At 45.2% G+C, this 24,226-nt stretch overlaps 4 non-coding genes across 4 annotated transcripts; all 4 read right to left on the minus strand.

Annotated features, from left to right (window-relative positions):
- Positions 1–3,784: 3,784 nt before the first annotated feature.
- On the minus strand, positions 3,785–3,857 carry Trnar-ucg (transfer RNA arginine (anticodon UCG)). Its single transcript has one exon. It is a non-coding gene; the product is annotated as a tRNA-Arg (tRNA).
- Positions 3,858–3,991: 134 nt separating this feature from the next.
- Trnar-ucg (transfer RNA arginine (anticodon UCG)) lies at positions 3,992–4,064 on the minus strand. Its single transcript has one exon. It is a non-coding gene; the product is annotated as a tRNA-Arg (tRNA).
- A 548-nt stretch (positions 4,065–4,612) lies between these two features.
- Trnar-ucg (transfer RNA arginine (anticodon UCG)) lies at positions 4,613–4,685 on the minus strand. Its single transcript has one exon. It is a non-coding gene; the product is annotated as a tRNA-Arg (tRNA).
- An 8,109-nt stretch (positions 4,686–12,794) lies between these two features.
- Trnar-ucg (transfer RNA arginine (anticodon UCG)) lies at positions 12,795–12,867 on the minus strand. Its single transcript has one exon. It is a non-coding gene; the product is annotated as a tRNA-Arg (tRNA).
- Between the last annotated feature and the right edge of the window lie 11,359 nt (positions 12,868–24,226).

The raw sequence follows: 24,226 nt of genomic DNA on the forward strand, positions 1-24,226 counted from the left end.
AATCAGGCCGCATTCCAGGACACGGTCCAAATCAGACCGCTTTGCGAGACCCACCTCATACAGGTTTCCACCACGGTGGGAGATCCCGTAAAAGTTGCCGGGACCAACGGCATCGAAGACTGCGTCGACGAGGTCGTCCATCATCGCGACGTCCGGGATCCGAACGCCGAAACACCACTCACGGAGAGGCGGGTTGCTGTCCATCGTGAAAAGTTGGGAAAACCGCGATTAACGCGGCTCCCACGCAAAAAAGCACCAGAAATTCGAAGAGCACTCGAAATTACACCTCTACTTAGTAGCTTCGTCGTCGTCCGTCTATAAAGAGGCCGGGAGTCCGCTCCTCTTCGCGAATTAAAATCTGGAGGGTACTGACCATCTGTTTCTTCTCTTGCTTGGTCCTAGAACTCAATAGTTGGCCAGCCTTAATCGCAGCTGCCTTAAGGCGGCACTTGAGAAACTCCCAGGAAACGGCGTCAACTTTCTTTTGTGCGACATATTCGTTCAGCATATTGGCGATCTGCATGCGAAACTCTTCTGTATCCAAAAGGGCTTCATTGAATCTCCAGGGTGTATCTCTCTTAAAAGACTTGTTGTTTCCAGCTGTCCAGGCACACGTAAAGATCACCAGAGCGTGGTCCGAGAAGCTACTTGGCGCGACCACATATCGGCCCCTTGAGGTGTCGATCTCAGCAGAAACATACAGGGTGTCCCAGAAAACGTGTCATTGAATTATAATAAAAAAACTACATCACCTAGGGTCATGCGGCCAATGGTATTTGTTCTTACTGGGTTTTTGCCACCTCGTCATGTGAATGTCGTGTAACGTAAGTTTAATTATGTAAATTTTTGCTAGCTTAAGTCGGAAATTTGCCTAGTAAAGGTCGCTTTTTTACCCCATCAATGTGAAGAGCGTGTCTAATTTAGTCAAATTAATGATAATTGACAGGGATATTCAGGTGCTATCCCATCGGAAAAAATAGCCGAACATCATGCTCTACGGAGGTCGCACAGAATAGCGCACGATGAATTTTTCAGCGCAATCTTTGTCAGTCCGACGAAAGGAGGTTGAAAACCCAGCCCACCCCGGCATCGCAGAAAGAGATAACGCAGGCATGGCTTATCACGTCCGACTTTCGCTGGGATAACGCGTTCCCTCTCCCAATTTTAGGAACTGTTACTTTTTCCACTATCAATCTGTGGGCTGGCTTCGGAACCTCCCTTCGTCGGACTGCGAGCGATTGCGCTCAAAAAGACATCGCGCGTTATGGTCCGGTGCTCCGAAAAGCATGATATTCGGCTATTTTTTCCGATGGGATAGCTCGTGAATATCACTGTCAATTATCATGAATTTGAGTGAATTCGGCACGCTCTTCATATTGATGGGGTAAAAAAGTGACCTTCCCTTGGCAAATTTCTTAGTTCAGTTCGCAAATATTTGCATAATTAAACTTGGGGTACATGACATTAACGTTACAAGGTGGCAAAAACCTAATAAGAACAAATGCCGTTGACCGTATGATTCTAGGTGGCGTAGTTTTTTTATTATAATTCAATGACACGTTTTCTGGGACACCCTGTATATACGATCTAGCCGAGCATGAGTGCTACCCTGCCAGTGCGTATATCGAAAACTCTCATATTGCGCTCCGTGGGTCACGTCGACCAAGTTGTTTTCGTATAGCAATTTGCACAACTCTGTTGTGCTTGCATCGTTCCAACTTGTACACGACGATTTATCAGTTGGAGACAGCACACAGTTAAAATCTCCTGCTAACACAATATTGTACCCGGCACTTGTAGAAATTCACGCACGCACCTAAAAAAGTCTTTTCTTTCGGTCGGTCCATTCGGAGCATAAACCGAGATTGCGCGTAGCAACTTTCCTTCTATTAAGCAATCCCCGATGCTGCCGCGTCCTTCGCGATCGTGTCCGATATCAGGGATTATCTTGATCCTGTTGCAACGTTTAATAAATACTGCGGTTCCTGCACTGCCTTGAACGGCTTGTGAGTGGAAAACTTGATAGTGGTTCTTAAAAAACAGAAACAACTCCTTTTCCGGCTCAGGATTATCAATTTTCGTTTCCTGCACGAATAAGATGTCGATGTTCTTGACCAGCAATATGTCAAGTAACCATTGTTTTCTCTTCCTGCTAACTAAGCTTCGGGCGTTGAAAGTTGCTATTGTAATTGCCATTATCAAGTGGTTTTGGGTTCTTTCAGAAAGTGACAACCTTTATCACGGGGGTCATACGGGATATTAGGGGTTGCCCACTTTCTACGTTTCATAGTGAGTCCAGGACGATGGGACTTCTAGGAGTCTGATAGCATCTTGCTAGTCTCACCATCCGCGTCACACATCTCTTGCTCTGTAATATCCGTTGCCACGACTGATGACTGCTCCCGCACCTCGTCACGTGTCTCTGTTTCTTGATGCTGTGGTACCATGAATTTATCATCAGCCTGCTGTCTAAAATCCGTTGCTAGTGTTGCTGAGCTTTGTTGCACGGGGAGAATCGCTGCTCAGTCGGAATCGTGAGACAGAACTCCGTCATTCTCGATGGCTTGTTCCGGTACGTTAGTTATAGCAACGTCTGTCTCATGTTGGTCCTTGACATTCTCGTATTCCTCCCTGACTGGACGCGTCAATTGAGCATAGGACCTGATACATTCCTCTGCTGGGTGCCCGAAACGACGACAAGTTGTACACCTCGGTGTTTTGCAGTGCTGCCTTATGTGCCCCACTTCTCGACAACGGAGACACAATCGAGGCCTGCCGGGAACCGATACCAATACTTGACTTCCTCCTACCTTCATGAGGTGCGGAATACTTTCTGCCATCACGTCCTCGTGTAATGTAAGCTTGACGACCCTGGTTGTGGTCTCTACATGTTCGAAAAAATCATCTCTCCACTTCTCTCGTTCTACGTGCTTTACTTTACCAAACCCTCCCAACGCGACCTGAACTTGCTGGTTGCTGACATTATGCGGCAACCAAAACACTTTCAGTGTCACCTCTCTTTGTGAAGCATCGAGCACCAGGCATTTTTTCCCTTTTACAATGCATTCCTTCTGACTGAGTAATTTTTCCTTCGCTTCCTGCGTGCAAGTTGTTATCAGCCATACATGATTCATCTGATATGCCCCAAATTGGGCGATGTCTTCTGGGTTCACCATCAACTTCAAGGCAGGTTTAAAATCTTGAATTCGGTAAGGCCTACCCGTTATGTCGGCGTGAAGAATAACTGCATTGCAGCCCAGAGATTCCTTGGGTAGCAGGGGAAGCACAATTCTGTAGTCCTGTTTCAAATTGACATCCGCTGTATCGTCCTTATCCAGGCTAGGGTTAGCCTTGTTTACCGCTCCTTCAGAGCTCATGATGCCACGTCCGCACTCTTTGACAGCCGGAAGTAGAATCCGCCGCATGCATTAGGCCACGCGGACATTTGTCACTCTGAACGGACCCAATATTTACCCTCTGTATACATAACATATGTTCTTTAGCGGGCACATGTGCATCTGAAGGGATATATACCAGTATAAGGCAGACGTGAGGTTAAAAGGAGTCTCGTAGCGGTCGTCCGCGACAGGACTCGAACCTGCAGTCTTCTGATCCGAAGTCAGACGCCTTATGCATTATGCCACGCCGACATTTCTCACAATGAACGGACCCAATATTTACCCTCTGTATACATAACATATGTTCTTTAGCGGGCACATGCGCATCTGAAGGGATATATACCAGTATAAGGCAGACGTGAGGTTAAAAGGAGTCTCGCAGCGGTCGTCCGCGACAGGACTCGAACCTGCAGTCTTCTGATCCGAAGTCAGACGCCTTATGCATTATGCCACGCGGACATTTCTCACATTGAACGGACCCAATATTTACCCTCTGTATACATAACATATGTTCTTTAGCGGGCACATGTGCATCTGAAGGGATATATACCAGTATAAGGCAGACGTGAGGTTAAAAGGAGTCTCGTAGCGGTCGTCCGCGACAGGACTCGAACCTGCAGTCTTCTGATCCGAAGTCAGACGCCTTATGCATTATGCCACGCGGACATTTCTCACATTGAACGGACCCAATATTTACCCTCTGTATACATAACATATGTTCTTTAGCGGGCGCATGTGCATCTGAAGGGATATATACCAGTATAAGGCAGAGGTGGGGTTAAAAGGCGTCTCGCAGCGGTTGCCCGCGACAGGACTCGAACCTGCAGTCTTCTGATGCGAAGTCAGACGCCTTATGCATTATGCCACGCGGACATTTCTCACATTGAACGGACCCAATATTTACCCTCTGTATACATAACATATGTTCTTTAGCGGGCGCATGTGCATCTGAAGGGATATATACCAGTATAAGGCAGACGTGGGGTTAAAAGGCGTCTCGCAGCGGTTGCCCGCGACAGGACTCGAACCTGCAGTCTTCTGATGCGAAGTCAGACGCCTTATGCATTATGCCACGCGGACATTTCTCACATTGAACGGACCCAATATTTACCCTCTGTATACATAACATATGTTCTTTAGCGGGCACATGTGCATCTGAAGGGATATATACCAGTATAAGGCAGACGTGGGGTTAAAAGGAGTCTCGTAGCGGTCGTCCGCGACAGGACTCGAACCTGCAGTCTTCTGATCCGAAGTCAGACGCCTTATGCATTATGCCACGCGGACATTTCTCACATTGAACGGACCCAATATTTACCCTCTGTATACATAACATATGTTCTTTAGCGGGCGCATGTGCATCTGAAGGGATATATACCAGTATAAGGCAGACGTGGGGTTAAAAGGCGTCTCGCAGCGGTTGCCCGCGACAGGACTCGAACCTGCAGTCTTCTGATGCGAAGTCAGACGCCTTATGCATTATGCCACGCGGACATTTCTCACATTGAACGGACCCAATATTTACCCTCTGTATACATAACATATGTTCTTTAGCGGGCGCATGTGCATCTGAAGGGATATATACCAGTATAAGGCAGACGTGGGGTTAAAAGGCGTCTCGCAGCGGTTGCCCGCGACAGGACTCGAACCTGCAGTCTTCTGATGCGAAGTCAGACGCCTTATGCATTATGCCACGCGGACATTTCTCACATTGAACGGACCCAATATTTACCCTCTGTATACATAACATATGTTCTTTAGCGGGCGCATGTGCATCTGAAGGGATATATACCAGTATAAGGCAGACGTGGGGTTAAAAGGCGTCTCGCAGCGGTTGCCCGCGACAGGACTCGAACCTGCAGTCTTCTGATGCGAAGTCAGACGCCTTATGCATTATGCCACGCGGACATTTCTCACATTGAACGGACCCAATATTTACCCTCTGTATACATAACATATGTTCTTTAGCGGGCGCATGTGCATCTGAAGGGATATATACCAGTATAAGGCAGACGTGGGGTTAAAAGGCGTCTCGCAGCGGTTGCCCGCGACAGGACTCGAACCTGCAGTCTTCTGATCCGAAGTCAGACGCCTTATGCATTATGCCACGCGGACAATTCTCACATTGAACGGACCCAATATTTACCCTCTGTATACATAACATATGTTCTTTAGCGGGCGCATGTGCATCTGAAGGGATATATACCAGTATAAGGCAGACGTGGGGTTAAAAGGCGTCTCGCAGCGGTTGCCCGCGACAGGACTCGAACCTGCAGTCTTCTGATGCGAAGTCAGACGCCTTATGCATTATGCCACGCGGACATTTCTCACATTGAACGGACCCAATATTTACCCTCTGTATACATAACATATGTTCTTTAGCGGGCGCATGTGCATCTGAAGGGATATATACCAGTATAAGGCAGACGTGGGGTTAAAAGGCGTCTCGCAGCGGTTGCCCGCGACAGGACTCGAACCTGCAGTCTTCTGATGCGAAGTCAGACGCCTTATGCATTATGCCACGCGGACATTTCTCACATTGAACGGACCCAATATTTACCCTCTGTATACATAACATATGTTCTTTAGCGGGCGCATGTGCATCTGAAGGGATATATACCAGTATAAGGCAGACGTGGGGTTAAAAGGCGTCTCGCAGCGGTTGCCCGCGACAGGACTCGAACCTGCAGTCTTCTGATGCGAAGTCAGACGCCTTATGCATTATGCCACGCGGACATTTCTCACATTGAACGGACCCAATATTTACCCTCTGTATACATAACATATGTTCTTTAGAGGGCACATGTGCATCTGAAGGGATATATACCAGTATAAGGCAGACGTGAGGTTAAAAGGAGTCTCGCAGCGGTCGCCCGCGACAGGACTCAAACCTGCAGTTTTCTGATCCGAAGTCAAACGCCTTATGCATTACGCCACGCGGACATTTCTCACATTGAACGGACCCAATATTTACCCTCTGTATACATAACATATGTTCTTTAGCGACCACATGTGCATCTGAAGGGATATATACCAGTATAAGGCAGACGTGAGGAAAAAGGATTCTGGCAGCGGTCGTCCGCGACAGGACTCGAACCTGCAGTCTTCTGATCCTCATTTCCTCATTTCGATCCAGCATGCGTACTGTCCATAAGGAAAACATAGCAATAACACATATTACATCATATCTCGGACCATTCTTCTCAATTAAGGGGAGGAAGCGTATTGTATGAGGGTTTAGCCTGAGTCGTACATCAATAGCCCTACTTACATCATCCCACAAGAAAGGTGCCTCCGTACAGTCAATAAATACATGGTCTATAGTCTCTGGTACTTTACAATATCTGCAATTGGTACTCCATGGTACGAATATGCCTTTTTGTTCGAGCCACGTTTTTACGGGCAGCGTGCCAGTATGCAGCTTAAAAAAGAACGTTTTCAGATTAGGTCTGATTGGCATCCTTTTTACCCTGCACAGTATATCTTTTCCAGGCCACTCGTGTGGGATGCTCCTATACATTGGCATTGGGAACAACACGTTGATCAGGTCTCCATACAACCGTTTTTTTGACACAGACATGATGTAATCACATGAAAATCTCGCTAAACAAAACTGGACGCTTTCTATAACTTCTCTGAAGAATCCGCTGGGTGTAACATGGCGTATCCTTGTTGCAACTGTTATATGAGGCAAATGATCTAGCGCTATGCACTGCTTCACATGCTCTAGCAGAGCATGTGCCTTAGTCCGGTAAAACAAAACCCTCATTACAACCTTCTTAACAAAGACATGCTGCAAGCCCAACCCGCCACATTCCAACGTTTTGAACAAGTTGTTCCTAGACATCGGTTCAAACGAAGAACCCCACACAAAAGTAGCAAAAATCTTGTGCATTTTTTGTATATTCGCGCGAGAGCAATGCATGACATGCAGCAGATATGTGATCCTAGCAAGCATGAAAATATTACAAATACTTGCACGTTGAAAGATAGAAAGCGTGGTTTGCTTCCACACGAAGGCTTGTTTACGCAATCTACTTGTGATCTCATTCCACATGCCGTTCGTGTTCTTGCTCTCTCCTAAGGGGGCTCCTAGGTACGTCCCAGGTACAGTTTGCCATGTTATACCAGCGTACATATCTGGGGTTGTTCCCCAGACACCGCCCCATATTCCAAGAGATTTTTCCTTGTTTACACTGGCACCGGATACAGAACAAAAATCCTCAATTTTTTCAAACACCATATTCACACTTTGCTTGTTTTCCGCCACTACAGCAATGTCATCTGCATACGCAAGCACTTTTACCTCTGAACTACCTAATTTAAACCCTTTCATGTTTACACAACTGATAATTTCCTGGCATAGCGGTCCTAGATATATGGCAAAAAGCAAGGGGGAAAGGGGGCATCCCTGCCTCACCGATGATTTAACAGGTATCGGGTCACTACAATTACCGTTTAAAATCAGCTTCGTTGACACGTCATCATAACACAACCTGAGCCTGCCTGTAATTATGTCACCAAAACCAACTTTCTTTAGCACCGAGAATAGGTATGCATGGTTAACTCTATCAAATGCCTGGGACAGGTCTACTTGAACAACACCAACTTGATCACCTTCCGTTCTTGCAATGTCCAGAATAGTTCGAAGCACGTGAATATTCGTTTGAATGCTACGTCCTTTGATGGCGCACACCTGATGATCCCCCACTACTGATTGTATCACTTTTTGAATTCTTGCCGCAAGCACTTTTGCATAAACTTTGTAGTCCACGTTACACAGGGTTATCGGACGGTAATCTGTCACCTGGGGCACCTTTCCCTGCGCTACCTTTTTCGGAATGAGCACAGTATGTGTACGGCGAAACGATGAACAGAAGGTGCCAGTTTCCTCAGCTTCTCGGTAAACGTTCCACAGTACCGAGGCGATGTGATCGCTGAACTTTTGGTAAAGTTCAGCACTGATGCCATCAGGTCCTGGGGTTTTGTTTTTAGTGAGCGAACGTATGGCGGCGAAGACCTCTTGTCTTGTGATGGGCTCTTCTAGAAACTGCCGTTGTTCTCCATCCAAAGTCAGTAATTTCAACTCTCCCAGCTTTTCATCTATATCCACCTGCAGTCCATGGGTCATGCCCAGTAGTTTCGTATAGTGACCAACAAAAACTGCCTGTATGTCCTCCTCCTGGCTGACTACCTTGCCTTGATATTCAATATTATCTATCTTTTTTCCGCTTCCGTGTTGTCGTTCCTTATAGAGATACTTCTTGCTAGGAGTTTCGTCCGGTAGAAAATAGCGCATTCTGGACCTTACACGAGCACCTTCCCATTTGCATTCATTAATGAGTTGCAGCTCCAATTTTATTGCTTCCATTTCTTGATGGAACTCTCCTGGGTTTAAAGATTCTAGCTGTATTATTTTAGACAGTCTTCTTTTGAGTCCTTCCTCCTGTCCCTTACGGGCATGCGCCAGCACATTACTTCTTTGTATCGCGTAGGCCCTAAGTTTCAGCTTAAAGTCTTCCCAGGCCAAGGACCACGACGACGCGGAAGTTATAACTTCCACAATTTGGTCTTTGACAAAATTGACAAATGCCTCGTCTTCCAGAAGATTACAATTGAGTTTCCACAGCTTCCATGGGTTGCCTTCTGTTTTCTTTTTCTTCTGGGTCTCACCGAGCGTAGCAACAACCATGCAATGGTCACTAAAGTATACCGGATGTACGCTGTATTTGGTTACAACTGGGCTTCTTCGGATTGAAGTATATATGCGGTCAAGTCTTGCATGCGAACGGGATTGGAAGTGCGTAAACACAGTGGTTGTCTTTGCATCATCTTCAAGCACATCTTGCATATTATGACTTTCGAGAATACCCTCCAACGTAGCCGTGCTAGCATCACGTTGCGCACAGTTGCTGCTCCTGTCTGTGTCTTTAAGCGTACAATTAAAGTCTCCCAGTAGGACGGTATTCCCCGTGCTACTAATCAGTTTTCCAATGCCTTCGAAGAAGATCTTCCGTTCCATCACAACATTCGGTGCGTAAAGGCAGATAAACCGCCACAACTCGTTTTCAATCTGCACATCAAGGCAAGCTATTCTTCCATCGTTATCAGTTCGGTGAGATACGGGTATCAGGTAATCCGTTTTCTTCAACAATAAAATACATCCAGCTGAGGGTCCGACAGCATGACTCACTACAACATCATAATCTTTATGAAAAATATATTCGATTAGTCTAGTGGTATCTTCTTCCGTGCTAATTTTCGTTTCTTGAATAGCTAGGACGTCGACGTGTGAATAATGCTCTAGGAAACGTTTGAGTTGATACTGTTTCTTCCTAGCATTCAGTCCTCTTATATTTAGTGTAGCGACAGTTATATTTTTACCACTCATTTAGATGTGATGAAGAATCCACTAGACTTACGAGTGCTACGTCTTGCTGCATCCCCTCATATCCATCGGAACCAAGTCTACTCTGCTGTTAAGAAGCTCGCATAGTCAAGTCGTGATGCTCCTACTTCATCCAGTGGCGGCATAAGGGATGAAGGAGTTTCAGTCTTTCGTCTTTTCCGCTCTGTTCCTACTGTCCTTTTCCCATTTCCTTCTTCCTGGGTGTGGTCGGATAGATTGTCCTCCATTACGCTGTTCCCTTCGGCAGTACTCATCTCCAACTCGTTTAGACCACACAGCTGTTCATCTACTTTCTTATCGCCACTTTCCACGTTGCTGACAAGATTAGCTTCATTCCCTTCGCAGTTCCCAGTCGTTACAACCAACTGACTTGCTTGTTCTGTCTCTTCGACATCCATGATATGCTCTTCTGTTGGTGTCGGTTGCGGTTGCCTCAGTCTCGTTGCATATGTTACCACGCACTCTTCCTTATCGTGACCGTACTTTCTGCACGTCTTACACCATGGCGTGTGGCACTGTCTACGAATATGTCCGAGCTGCTTACATTTCAGACACAGAGGTGGCCTTCCGTTCACAGCAAGTAACACGCGAGATCCGCCAATCTGCATTAGATGGGGCAACCCATCCACAGTCCCACCATCTTTCATCCGTAATGTTATCAGTCTCGTTGTCGATTCCACTCCTTCAAAAAAAGATGCCGCCCACTTCTCTCTTTTTATCTCGGTAACCTGGCCATATCCAGCCATCGCTTTACGAATGTCCTCATCACTTGTATTGCCGGATACCCAATGTAGCTTGATCTTGACCTCCTGCTTGTTGGGATCAATAACTAGGCAGCGTCTTCCCTTATCCTTTACCTCCTTTCTAGACAGAAGCCGTTCTTTCTCCGCTCCAGAGTGAAAACGAATCATCCACACGTGGTTATATTGGAAGACTCCGAAGGTAGCCACTTCTTCTTTCCTCACAATATCTTTCAGGGCTTCTCCAAAATGGTCTACATAGTAGGGTCTAGCCCTGGGATCCGCGTGCAAAAATAGCGTATTCAAAGATGAAATACCTGTAGGTAACGTCGGCAGAATTGTCACGTAGTCAGATGGCGATCCTCGTTCCTCAGACACCCGGCTAGGCTTAGCCATGCTAGTCGCTCCAACGGAGCTCAAGGTACCTGCGACTGCACTCATCGAATGCCGGAAGCAGAATCTAGGCCACGCGGACATCTCTCCTTACGAACGGACCCAATATTTACCATCTGTACACATAAGATATGTTCTTCAGCGGACACGTGTGCATCTGAAGGGATATATACCAGTATAAGGCAGCGTGAGGAAAAAGGATTCTGGCACTGGTCCTTCGCGACAGGACTCGAACCTGCAGTCTTCTGATCCGAAGTCAGACGCCTTATCTATTAGGCCACGCGGACACCTCTCCTTACGAACGGACCCAATATTTACCATCTGTACACATAAGATATGTTCTTCAGCGGACACGTGTGCATCTGAAGGGATATATACCAGTATAAGGCAGCGTGAGGAAAAAGGATTCTGGCACTAGTCCTTCGCGACAGGACTCGAACCTGCAGTCTTCTGATCCGAAGTCAGACGCCTTATCTATTAGGCCACGCGGACATCTCTCCTTACGAACGGACCCAATATTTACCATCTGTACACATAAGATATGTTCTTCAGCGGACACGTGTGCATCTGAAGGGATATATACCAGTATAAGGCAGCGTGAGGAAAAAGGATTCTGGCACTGGTCCTTCGCGACAGGACTCGAACCTGCAGTCTTCTGATCCGAAGTCAGACGCCTTATCTATTAGGCCACGCGGACATCTCTCCTTACGAACGGACCCAATATTTACCATCTGTACACATAAGATATGTTCTTCAGCGGACACGTGTGCATCTGAAGGGATATATACCAGTATAAGGCAGCGTGAGGAAAAAGGATTCTGGCACTAGTCCTTCGCGACAGGACTCGAACCTGCAGTCTTCTGATCCGAAGTCAGACGCCTTATCTATTAGGCCACGCGGACATCTCTCCTTACGAACGGACCCAATATTTACCATCTGTACACATAAGATATGTTCTTCAGCGGACACGTGTGCATCTGAAGGGATATATACCAGTATAAGGCAGCGTGAGGAAAAAGGATTCTCGCACTGGTCCTTCGCGACAGGACTCGAACCTGCAGTCTTCTGATCCGAAGTCAGACGCCTTACCTATTAGGCCACGCGGACATCTCTCCTTACGAACGGACCCAATATTTACCATCTGTACACATAAGATATGTTCTTCAGCGGACACGTGTGCATCTGAAGGGATATATACCAGTATAAGGCAGCGTGAGGAAAAAGGATTCTGGCACTAGTCCTTCGCGACAGGACTCGAACCTGCAGTCTTCTGATCCGAAGTCAGACGCCTTATCTATTAGGCCACGCGGACATCTCTCCTTACGAACGGACCCAATATTTACCATCTGTACACATAAGATATGTTCTTCAGCGGACACGTGTGCATCTGAAGGGATATATACCAGTATAAGGCAGCGTGAGGAAAAAGGATTCCGGCACTAGTCCTTCGCGACAGGACTCGAACCTGCAGTCTTCTGATCCGAAGTCAGACGCCTTATCTATTAGGCCACGCGGACATCTCTCCTTACGAACGGACCCAATATTTACCATCTGTACACATAAGATACGTTCTTCAGCGGACACGTGTGCATCTGAAGGGATATATACCAGTATAAGGCAGCGTGAGGAAAAAGGATTCTGGCACTGGTCCTTCGCGACAGGACTCGAACCTGCAGTCTTCTGATCCGAAGTCAGACGCCTTATCTATTAGGCCACGCGGACATCTCTCCTTACGAACGGACCCAATATTTACCATCTGTACACATAAGATATGTTCTTCAGCGGACACGTGTGCATCTGAAGGGATACATACCAGTATAAGGCAGCGTGAGGAAAAAGGATACTGGCACTGGTCGTCCGCAACAGGACTCGAACCTGCAGTCTTCTGATCCGAAGTCAGACGCCTTATCTATTAGGCCACGCGGACATCTCTCCTTACGATTATCGGTTCGGGTATAAGTTCGACTGTAAGGGTTCCGTTCTAGTTCAGTCCCGGAAGGGAACTATATGCTCCAAACCATTCACTCTGAACGGACTGCTCGATTCGAATGGTTATCTCTCTCTCGTATAGCGATTTCGAAGGGTAGCGTCGGCTTCGCCAAGAAAATGGTTGTGTGTGGGGTTGTCCCTGTGCTGCCCTGATTCCTGGTGAAAATAGATTACAAAAGCCGGGAAGAGGCATACTTTAAAAGGTGTTTTGTCTCCGGCTGAACAAAACAGAGAGAAAAAATAAATAAAAACGTAGTCGTTTGGCCGACCAGTGCCGCCAGTGCCACTAGTCGTTTCGCCGCCATCATCAGTGCACAATGTGTCCGAAGGTACAGATCAGCCTACGTATCCACCAAGATATAGTAAACCTCCGGCAGAGGGTAACGGTTGGCCCTCTGCCGGGCAGTGGCGTCTCTAGGGTACGCGTCACCCGGTGCGGGAGTTCTTTGCGTCACCCCCCCCCCCCCCACCCCATGCCCCATTAACGTACCATTCCGTACCAGGCGGTTCACGATAAACATATTACACCACACTCAGACAAAAAAAAAGAAGCCCAGAAGGCCCCTCATGGTGTTTTTGGCGTCATTGTGCCACAGAGAACGGGAGGAAGCGGCAGTAATGGTACGTGCGGCGCGTCACCCCTTCCGTCGCTGCACCCGGTGCGGACCGCACCCCCCGCACCCCCCCCCCCTAGTAACGCCACTGCTGTCGGGCCCTCTGATCGTTTGTGTCACCCGGGAACGCGATCTATTTCCGGTACCGAAGGATTCGGTAATGAAAATTCCGCGGTAGGGAAACCATTGTATGGAACTAGAAGCCTCTCCTACGTCCTGAAGGAGAGATAAATGCAGCTCTCGAGAAGCCTGTGGAGCATTCTGGAAGGTTAGCCATTGTACGAAGCGTTCTGGCAGACGCATGCTGGAGAATTATGAGGGAGCCGTAAATCAGAGCAATGCGTTTCAATAGGGACGAACCACATGTGCATCCTTTATTCAACAGATGATATTTAGATGATTTCATCTAGCATTGCGGCTATACATAGCCTTTCGGAAGATATAATAGCTTTAAACTTTTCGGAAGAAAGCCCACTGTGGACTCTCGCCGGCTTAGAAACTAAACAGTAAATTAATAAAAGACACGCACAATAATGCAGGATTTTATGGTGCAAAACAAATTGGCAAACTTGCACAAACTTTACAACTTTCGTGCACGCCACAATCGTCCAGTCCGTCGAGTGCCAAGGTGAACATTGCTTAAATACGGTACAGTGAAGTTTCCCCTATCAAATGAACATGATACCTAACATAGTCCGTGCCTTACGTGTGCCCTAATGTCTGCTCAAAACGATGTAGGCTTTCGTCAAGCACTGCATCTTTGGGGGGCTCTGTACCATATAAAGTTCAAGTGCATTGAAAAAAAAAACAATGTTTTCTTGCTTTCGGAGTCATAAGGATTCACACACACAAAAAAAGAAATGAACACAAAACTATACGGAGGTCGAGCGGCACCTATGGATCACGTGCCGCGGATGGCAAAGCATTTTTTTTCTTTTTGTGTGTGTATATACTGCGGCCTCAACTACGATTATCTTGATCTTTCCAGAGATCTTCTCGTTAACAGCTACCGCTGCAAAAATGAAGTGTGTAGTATTGGTACTTGACAAGTGTCTTGCTGTGGGCACATTCGTGGAATGCATTCATGGATATACAGGGCGCCAAAAACGCGGCGAAAGCACTTGTGTCCTCCGCTGTTCTACGTTTCGCACTGAATGTATATTGTATTTTGTGCGTAAATACATCATAATTACATGTATATACACCATCTGCACGTCGATGGCAGACGTTGAAGTGTTGTCTAGAGATTATTCACCTCGGTCGAAGTACTAGTACCCGTCATTGAACTAACAGGAATATTTTGAACATCTTTAAGCGGCTTGGTGACAGGGCACAAGTTCGTTAGACATGCGGTCTTTTGCGGGCGAAGTTTAATACAACGCAAGAGCACTCAAGTGAGCTAGATTGATCCACAGACTGACGGACCGACCACTGCAGCGCCAATCATGACCATCGTGTATCGCGAACTATCATTGGATAGTCCACTTCAGCGTGGTGCTTCCTTGAGGTCCGAACATAACCTATGGCCTGATGAGATTGTGGACGGTGCACGTCGGTCTGCTTGGGGGCACTTGTACTTCGAAGATTATTTTTTCGACGTGTTCAAATTATTGCCCGGAGAATTCGTTGTGTTAATCACGTGCCGTTCAAGATATTGTGGAAGTACTGCATGTAATTAAGCACCACGTCTGCATTTTGTAATTAAAGATGCCCCGCTTGGAATGTTTTATACCGAATATGAAAATTTATTTTCCAATTCATTATTTCGTATGTCTATTTATACAGACATATACAGGGTGGGTGGAAATAAAGTAGCCCCACATTTTCGCACATAGCGCGGTCCCTGCATACCGGTCCGAACTTCCGGCGGTGCAGGGCGGTGCATTTATGCGGTGCAAATCAAGAAAAAAATCGTGGTAACCAAGTTCTGCGCAATAAAATCGTTAGCAACGTGAACTTCGCGCCGTGTATTTCCAATGGGACATTGCAGTGTAGCACAGTTCCATCGCCCTACCGCAGGGGATGTCACCTACACAAACAAAACGAGATCTGGTACGCCTAGCGGTAGCTAGACGCAACTGTGCCGTGACAGCCATATTGACTTCTGCATAGGAAAACCGGAATGCACGGAGAGCAACGTTTACGAGGATAACTTTTTTGTTACGTGGGGTTGGGTTACTACAATTCTTTGTGCGTTTGCACCGGATAAATGCGTCATCGCGTGCCACCGGAACTTCATGCGGTAAGCACGGAACGCCATACGTGCAAAAATGTGGGGCTACTTTATCTGCACCCACCCTGCATATCTGGACATGCTGCCAGCTGGGGCCAAGGCTGGAGTGGACAAACAATGCGCAAACACATACATGTTGTAACGCAAGTGCAACGACGACCTAATGATCAGGAATATTAACCTTCGGAGCAACGAATGGGAAGCAACGCCTCCGGTCGCGAACGTTTCCGATCCGATCAGCTACGCTAATCACGTACAATGAAATGTAATAATTACAGCCCGGATTTTTAGGCACAGAAAAACCTTGTTTTAGGCGCCCTTAAAAGGCGCTAAAAATCCGGATCTAGGTACTGAAAATGGCATCATGGGCACTAGAAATTGTTGACCTGTTTCATCTGTAACACAAAATGAAAGTGAATAAATCAGTTTTGTAAGCAGGAACAGTACCGTAAATGGGAGTTGTGACTATTTCTCTATTGTATTTTTTTTGTTGTTGTTGTTGCTGCACGAAATTCAAAACTTATTAATCCTAGCAACGCTCTGCCCTCAAAGCTCTCTTCGCCTTTCTGCATACGAGAGTACTTCGATCCATATTGTGAAGGGGCTCATTATTTCATTCCCCGCATCACCACCAGCAAAGGGGTAGAGTATCGCCCCTGGCGATGAAGCTCCCCATTCATCATCGCGCAGTAAAGCTGTTGTTGTTGTTGATCCTACTATGGTCACAAGGCTTCTAGCCATTGCCACCTGTGTCACGGCACATCTCGAGAGGCAGCCTATGAGCGATATGCGAGATGGGCATCGACCATAGGAGGCTTTAGTGTAACGCTGAAATTTCTTAGTCTTCGCCTTCTAGGTTTCCGTTTCAGCATTACTACGAGGATCGCAATAGCAGCAAATACGGGAGTAGTCTAGAAATCTAGCCCACCTAGCAGTGCCTATCTAGCAAAACAATTGCTAGATACGCTAGCTAGCGTATTTAGCATCAACAAACAAGACCGCCCCCGTCCCCGCCCCATCCCGCTCTTGCGAATGTTAATTAGGGCTAAACCACGTGAGCGCCAGCCCACAGATACCGACCTCACTTTTTCATCTGAGGAATTAACCACGTGGGCACCAGCCCACTTTCACGACTCCATGTGGTAAGCCATCCCTGCCACATGCCTTTCTTAATATTACAATTAGGTGCACGCCCTACTGTGTTGGAGTAAACCACGTCAGGGTGATACCGACCTCACTGTGTCATCTGAGGAATTAACCACGTGGGCACAAGCCCCCATATCGTAAGCCAGCCTCCAGCAAGTCCCTCGCACGCGCAACACGCGCTTCTTATTATAATTAGGTTGCATGCACACCTACTATGTAAATAACTAAGACTGGGCACGCGCCTCAGTCTTATAAAAACGGTACATGCAAACGGAGATTAGTCAGAACAATAAAAAATGGCAGACCAGTTCTACATCAATTTACTCTCAAACGCTTCCACCGATGTATTTCCTAATAACACGATGAGTAAGTTCAGAGTTAAACTTGCTCATCCCGTGCACTTAGATGGGAAGTGGGAAGTTGCCCTGACAGAGGTGAATGTCCCGTTTGCAATTAAGAACGTCACGGACACTGTTAACGCTATATCTGAAACTAGTCTCTTTGCTCCTACACTCACAACAGAGCAAATTAAGTTTCGCACAGGAGAAAACATTATCTTACCAATTCGACATTTCCTAAAGAAACATTTAAAAAGCCAAGCAAGGATTCTACGTGTCACTGGACATTATGAGCTACAACTGCCACTCAATACCGGACTTGAGTTGAGCCTAGCTCTCTCTACCAAGCTTGGTTTTCCTGAAAAGATTATTGGGTGTTCGGAAGTGGATGAAGGTCAAGCAGTAAAAGTATTGAAGTATCAAGAGGATACAGAAGAAAAAATTACTTTAATCATGTACCGCTCACGTACAACAAAATATGAAATTCCAGAAGGGTCTTACGATTCGAGAAAGGACCTAGTTGATGCAATAAATCATGCATACCGAACAAAGCTAGGGCTACCAGAAAGTGCACGTGTTTTGTTTTATAATCCATACAATGGAGTTTGTCAGCTGGAAGGTCATAGCGAGGGTTATGTCACATTTCATCCATATTTGGCTCTGATGCTTGGATTCGGAAAAAGGACTACCTTCTCAAGTTTTGCTGTAGCCCAGCGGGATGTCTGTCTTTTTCCAGCACAAAATTATATCTTTATTTACAGTGACATCATCGAGAATGAAGCTGTCGGTGATATCACGGCACCTCTTCTCCGTTTACTCCCTTTCAGAGTGCAGAGTCGGAATGAAGTGATTTCATATTCTTTCACTAATCTTTACTATAAATATGTGATAGCAAAAGGACTGACCACCATTCAAATCGAACTGGCAAACGAGATAGGTGATTTCATTCCATTCATTGTCGGCTCAGGACGTGTTGGAGTGACACTGCATTTTCGAAAATGTATATAACACAGGCACCCTGTTGCATAGCACATTATGGTACGGGCAAACGTGATCAACCACTGCCACATTATTCAGCTCCTCTTTATCAAGTCGGATCTGGTTATTTCTCTGATTTAGTGCAGAAGTTTATACCTATACTAACGAAGAAGGTAGCTCCCTACGTGAGTCGAAAGCTCCTCGACACTGGACGACACATAGCAGAAGAAGTTAAGCAGGGATCAACCTTTAGAGAAGCTCTAAGGAAAGGAGTTGGTCGTACAATCCATTCAACACGTGACGAGTTGCTTCAGAGGCTCAGAGGAAAAGGAAGGAAAAGAAAACAATCTGTCAACAATAAAAGCAAACGTAAGAGGGTGGGTCGGTCAGTAAAATCCCTGAAGAAGCGAAGAAAGGTCGATTTTTTTACTACAGAAAATGTCTAGCATCGCAATAGTACATAAGAATTCCTGCCTCTGCACCACGAACCAATTGGAACTGTTTTCTCTTCCTCCAACAAACTTTTCCTTGGAGAAGTCAGAATATGTGGAGTTTTTTCCAGTTTCTGCCCCTACAGCAAGTGGTGTAATCGAATATAATGTTCCAGGTCTCGGAGGTGGATTCTTTGACTTGCGGTCTAGTTTTCTACACATTCAATGCAAAATTGTACGGAAAAATGGAGATACAGCATCAAGTACAGTTGGCAGTACAGTGACACCAGATAGTGTGATACCTGTGCAAGCATTTGCATCCTCGCTCTTTCATCATGTCCACGTCTACCTTAATTCGACACTGGTTTCTAACTTCGAAAATTATGCATATCGTTCATACTTGGACATAATAACAAATGCTAATAATGTTACTCAAACTCACACCCTCTCTGCAATGCTCTACGAACCAGATCCAGTGGGAGAATCTGAAAATTTTGCCGCTCCTGTTGAGGCAAAAGGAATTTTTGCACGCCACAAACGGACCAAAGGTTCGACACTCTGCGATCTTTATTCCCCTATCTTCAGTGATATATGTCAACAGGAAAAGTTTCTTCTCAATGGAGTCGACATAAGAGTTGTCCTTCGTCAGAACACAGATGATTTTCGAAATCTTGCACCTGCCAGCGAGACTGAAAAACACACTATAGAGTTTTCACGAATTGTGTTGTACCTGCGACGTGTGCAGGTTTCTCCAAGTGTACTCGTCGGCATCGAACGAAGACTTCAGACAACTCCAGCATCATACCTCCTTCGAGGATTAGAGATTAAGTACAGGACAATTGCTCTAAATCAATCTCAAGTGATTTTCGATGACCTTTACAGTGAACGAGTTCCCTCAAAGCTGACAGTATTGATGGTTAGAAGTGAAGCCTACCAGGGTAACAGACAAAGGAATCCATTTAAACTTGAAAATTTCAAGCTTAAGAGAGCTGTGCTTGATGTTGGTGGACAACAGTACACAGATGACTTTGACTTTCAACGATCGATCTACTCTAAAGGATATATGAATTTGCTTCACAAGCTGAAGCGGAAAGACATACCTCTAGCTCCGGCTGCATATGAGAAAGAAACGTTTATGCTCTACTACCATCTCACTCCAGATGTGGAAGTGCAGTCGCTGAGTCCAGTGGTACAAGCCAATGTTCGTCTCACCCTAACATTTGGTGGAAATCTTACAGAGGCTGTTACAGTTCTCTTTGTTTCAGAAACACCTCGTGTGCTAGAAATCAACAAAGACAGACGAGTCAAATTCGTATAGAAAAAAATGAAGGAATGGGAATTTTATGCAGCCTTTGCTCGAAATCACTGCACAAGGCCACTGTTTCGTGGAACATTTGCATGCAATGAAATTGCAAGTCAAAAAGCTGAACCAGGGCTGTATGTTGTAAACACAGCTCCTAGATCCTCTCCTGGAGAACACTGGACCTTATGTTACATCTCTAAGAACAACAGCATTTCTTATTTCGACAGCTACGGCATACGACCAGTTTGCAAAGAAATCTACCAGTTTATTCACCCAACATCTTCCTTTCACTACAATGCAAAACGACTTCAGGGATATGGATCTGCTACATGCGGACTGTACTGCTTGTATGTAGGTAGTCTTCTAGCCCGTGGTTTCTCTCTTCAAGAGTGCACTCAGAAGTTTTCACCAACCAACTTCAGACACAATGACAGATTGATAGAAACACTTCTTCGAAAAAATTTACCAAGAAAAACAGAGGATATGTCATGCTGTAGTGTACTATGAGCATTCAATAAAATTTCAGTTTGCCTGAAAAGAGCTTTATTTGTCAACTTAATTTGCACACTATATAATGAATCATTGGTAATAAAAAAAATCTCATCTGAGATAGGCTATTTACAAACAGTGACTTGCAAACAAAGACATTGTTGATTATTACATACATGTTATTAGAAACTGGTTATTTCATACACATACAGTCAAACTCCTTTATAGCGAACATTTTTTTAACAAAAATACCACTACAGCAAATTTTTTTGCAGTCCTGCTGGAGCCCTATAGGTCCAATAATGGACATCCTTTTTAACGAAAATACCTTTACTGCGAATTTTTTTTGCTGTCCCCTGAGTTTCGTTGTAAAGGAGTTTGACTGTATAATCAAAAATTTTCTGACACGGATCATTTACAAACAGTGACTCTCATCTGAGACAGGCTATTTGCAAACACTGACTTGCAAACAAAGACGTCGTTATAGATTACATACATGCTATTAGAAACTATCACATACTCTTATAATCAAATTCTTAGAAAACAGGTTATTTCACGCACATATAATCAAATTCGTAAGAGACGGTCCATTTACAAACAGTGACTTGCAGACAAAATCAGTTGTTATTTCCATCGCAAATGCATGCAGCAATATGGGAAAGCAAACTGTCTCTTTCACTCACATCAAGAGCTACACATTACTTCAGGAAGACATGAAATTCATCAGACCAGGTCTTAGCTTAGTCATATCTCGTGGCTAACAAATATCCTCTAGCTCCTAACTCACAGTTGTAAGTAATCCCACACTGACAACCATAGATGTGGAATAATGCAATAGTTTTAGTTCATGGTTCTAACATGACATCGTTCTAATATATGACAAACCATAGCTATATGGATGTAACATCTTTATTACAATTTTTTTCTGTGGGACCAGGAATAGAAGGGCAACATCTGTTGTGGGGGTGATAACAGATGAGTTCCCTCCTACTCCCGTATGCCAACTCTGTAATGAAACCTCGTGACGGTGCACACCCCAACACCATCGCTTCATTAGAGAGACCAATCCGTACACATTAAAAAAATTCAGCCATAGCCAAAAGGTAGCGTGTCAATTCCATCATCACAAATGAAGCGTTTCGTATCCAGTGGATTGAGGGCTATTTTTGTCACTGACACACTTTTGTTGACATTGTCCTTGTGCACAATGAGGTTCTGTTTAACTTTATGCATTGTGCCCTGCTCGAGAGCATTCGTGTACATAGAGAAGTGGAGTTTCTGTGCTTCACATTGTTTAACACCCTTAGCGCGATTGTACTGCTTTTTGCTGCACAGATCAAGGGCGTACAGCTTTGGTTTCAGATAACAGAAGCCAAGAATGTGATCACGAGGAAGCTCATTTTTAAACTTTCCTAGTACCATCCTGTTTTTTGTCGAATAGAGTGGGTGATCAGGGTCATATCCAGAGTTGTCTAGATGCTCGTCAGCTAGTTCGTGGAGTACTTTATCGTCACTCAGCATCACAATGTAAGAATCAGTGTCCATGTATAGCAGTCGTGTATCAAGGGCTACACGGAGAAGATGGTTATGATAAAAATCAAACATCTTCAGCTTAGACAATTCCAATATTGTGAAGCCCAGGTACAGCGGTTGCTTCATGCGAAGGACAGACTGACTAAATTGGAACAAGATGACACGAGAGCTCAGAGGGCGGAACTGTTTCAAGTTTGGTTTACGTAGAAGCTTCAACACTTGCTCATCTGTTACTGTGAGGCGACAATTTACAAATTTCCTGACTTGCATACATGTCCTGCCATATACACTATTAATCATTAGCTTTGATTGCTGTTTCTCAAATGCATTTGTAGCTCGCTTCCGAAGTTCGTGATTGAAGTCGACATAGGATCGCAGAAACGGCTTCTGATTGAACTTGAGAACCCTGTGAAGTTTAGTGAGACGCAACCCCAATTGCAGATACAGTTGCAAATTGCGATAGTGGAGAAAGTACCTCTCTTTATCAAATAATGTTAGCAACAGTTTTGCTTCGGTAGCTTTCTGTGGAAGATTGAACTTCTTCATGAGCGCCTTCTGATAGTCTGACAATAGCTCATAACGAACGGACATTTTTTCAGGGGCAATGGGAAGATCTCTGTGGCGTTCATGAGTTGCTTGGTCATACACTAGGTCTACCTCAAGAAAGTAACCCACAGAGGCATCATCTCGTATCTGAGCTATATCCAAGTTAACAATTTCCTCCTCAGTGAGCCACTCAAATCCTCCGTAAGGCAATGGTTCTCTCATGACTGCTCCATACAGGCCATTTACATCAGTGTAGTTAATTATTTTTTTTTCTTTTTTGGAATCAAACTGTTCTGTTCCTGGCACATTCGCAGTTACTTTTCTCAGGGAGCACTGTGTGACACCTCCTCGTAAGCCATTCTCGATGAGCAGGTATGCGTTGGGGTCGTTAATTAGTTCTAGTTCTACCGGACTCATTTTTAGTGCACAAGACATGCTTAATCCTGGAAGGGATACAAAATGAAACGGTTCAATCTCGTGCACATTGAGTGTCCACTTTCGAAAGTTCTGAAACACATCTGCTAAAAGCAGTGTGTCTGTCAGTGTCAGTGTGTGTGTCCGAATACTCTCCAAGACTCTTGAGCCGAAATTTTTCATACACATTCTGCGCGTGGTTGTAGTCTTGTTCACTTACTTCGGTTCCATTCAAAATGTTAAAGAACTTATCTCGAGGTGGTAGCGAAGGCTCATCATAGGCTTCAAAACTGGTGACAAAGTTATAACAGAAGACCTCCTTACGAACAACCAGCTGAAAGTGTTCCTCATTTGGAAAAAACTGGCGAAGGCATTGAAAGTTGGATTCACTTTTATCACGTAGATTTTTCACCAGTGTTTCAAGGCTTGCGTTCAGAAAACTCACACTGTCCAAGAATCGATAAGAGCCGATGTCAATTGCTTTAAATTTTTGACAGCTGGTGGCAATCACGTTGATGTCTGACTTCTTAAGCAGATGTAAATGAGACAGGAGAAAACTCATGTCATAGTTAGCATTATGTGCAATGATTGGAATCTTGGGTGGCACTCTCAGTTTCAGGTTACACGTCTGACATAGTGTTTGTCGAAATTCTCCGCTTACATGGTCATGGTCTCGAACTTTTTGTCTTTTAGCAAAGGATTCTTTGCAGATATTACAATGAGTGGCTGCTGTATGTTGACACTCATTCTCTTCGGTCATTTCTAGAGGTGCAAAAGCATGTATCCATCCTAAAATTTCGTCATGCAATTTCCGCAGCAGCTCCATAAATACTGACACAATTAGGACCACGGAAAAGATGCTTTTGCAACATGTGTGAGTCGGATGCACGTATAACCAAAAGGCAAAATGAGGAAGGACAGTGATCCTCATACACGTTTGTTTCCTCCAAACAAGGTGACAAAACACTTTCAAAATCATATACACAGTAGAAAGGGACTTCCGACATGAGATGTTCCCCGGCAAATGCTACCGTCTCTCCCTTCTTAGGGTAAATTGTCTTAGCAACCTTCTGATGCAAACACATCTTTAAATGATCACTGAGGATTCTGTCTGATGAGAAGCCCATCATACACCTCTTGCAATGAAACCGTCCACTAGGTTGAAATAATCCATTAAAATTTGTGATAAGCAGAAAATGAGCGTCGATTAGCAACAGATCCACATGTTTCTCACACTCGTCATCGACAACCTTGATGGGGTACAGAGATTTG

This window comes from Ornithodoros turicata, chromosome 1 (genome assembly GCF_037126465.1).
Source record: "Ornithodoros turicata isolate Travis chromosome 1, ASM3712646v1, whole genome shotgun sequence".
NCBI lineage: Eukaryota > Metazoa > Arthropoda > Arachnida > Ixodida > Argasidae > Ornithodoros > Ornithodoros turicata.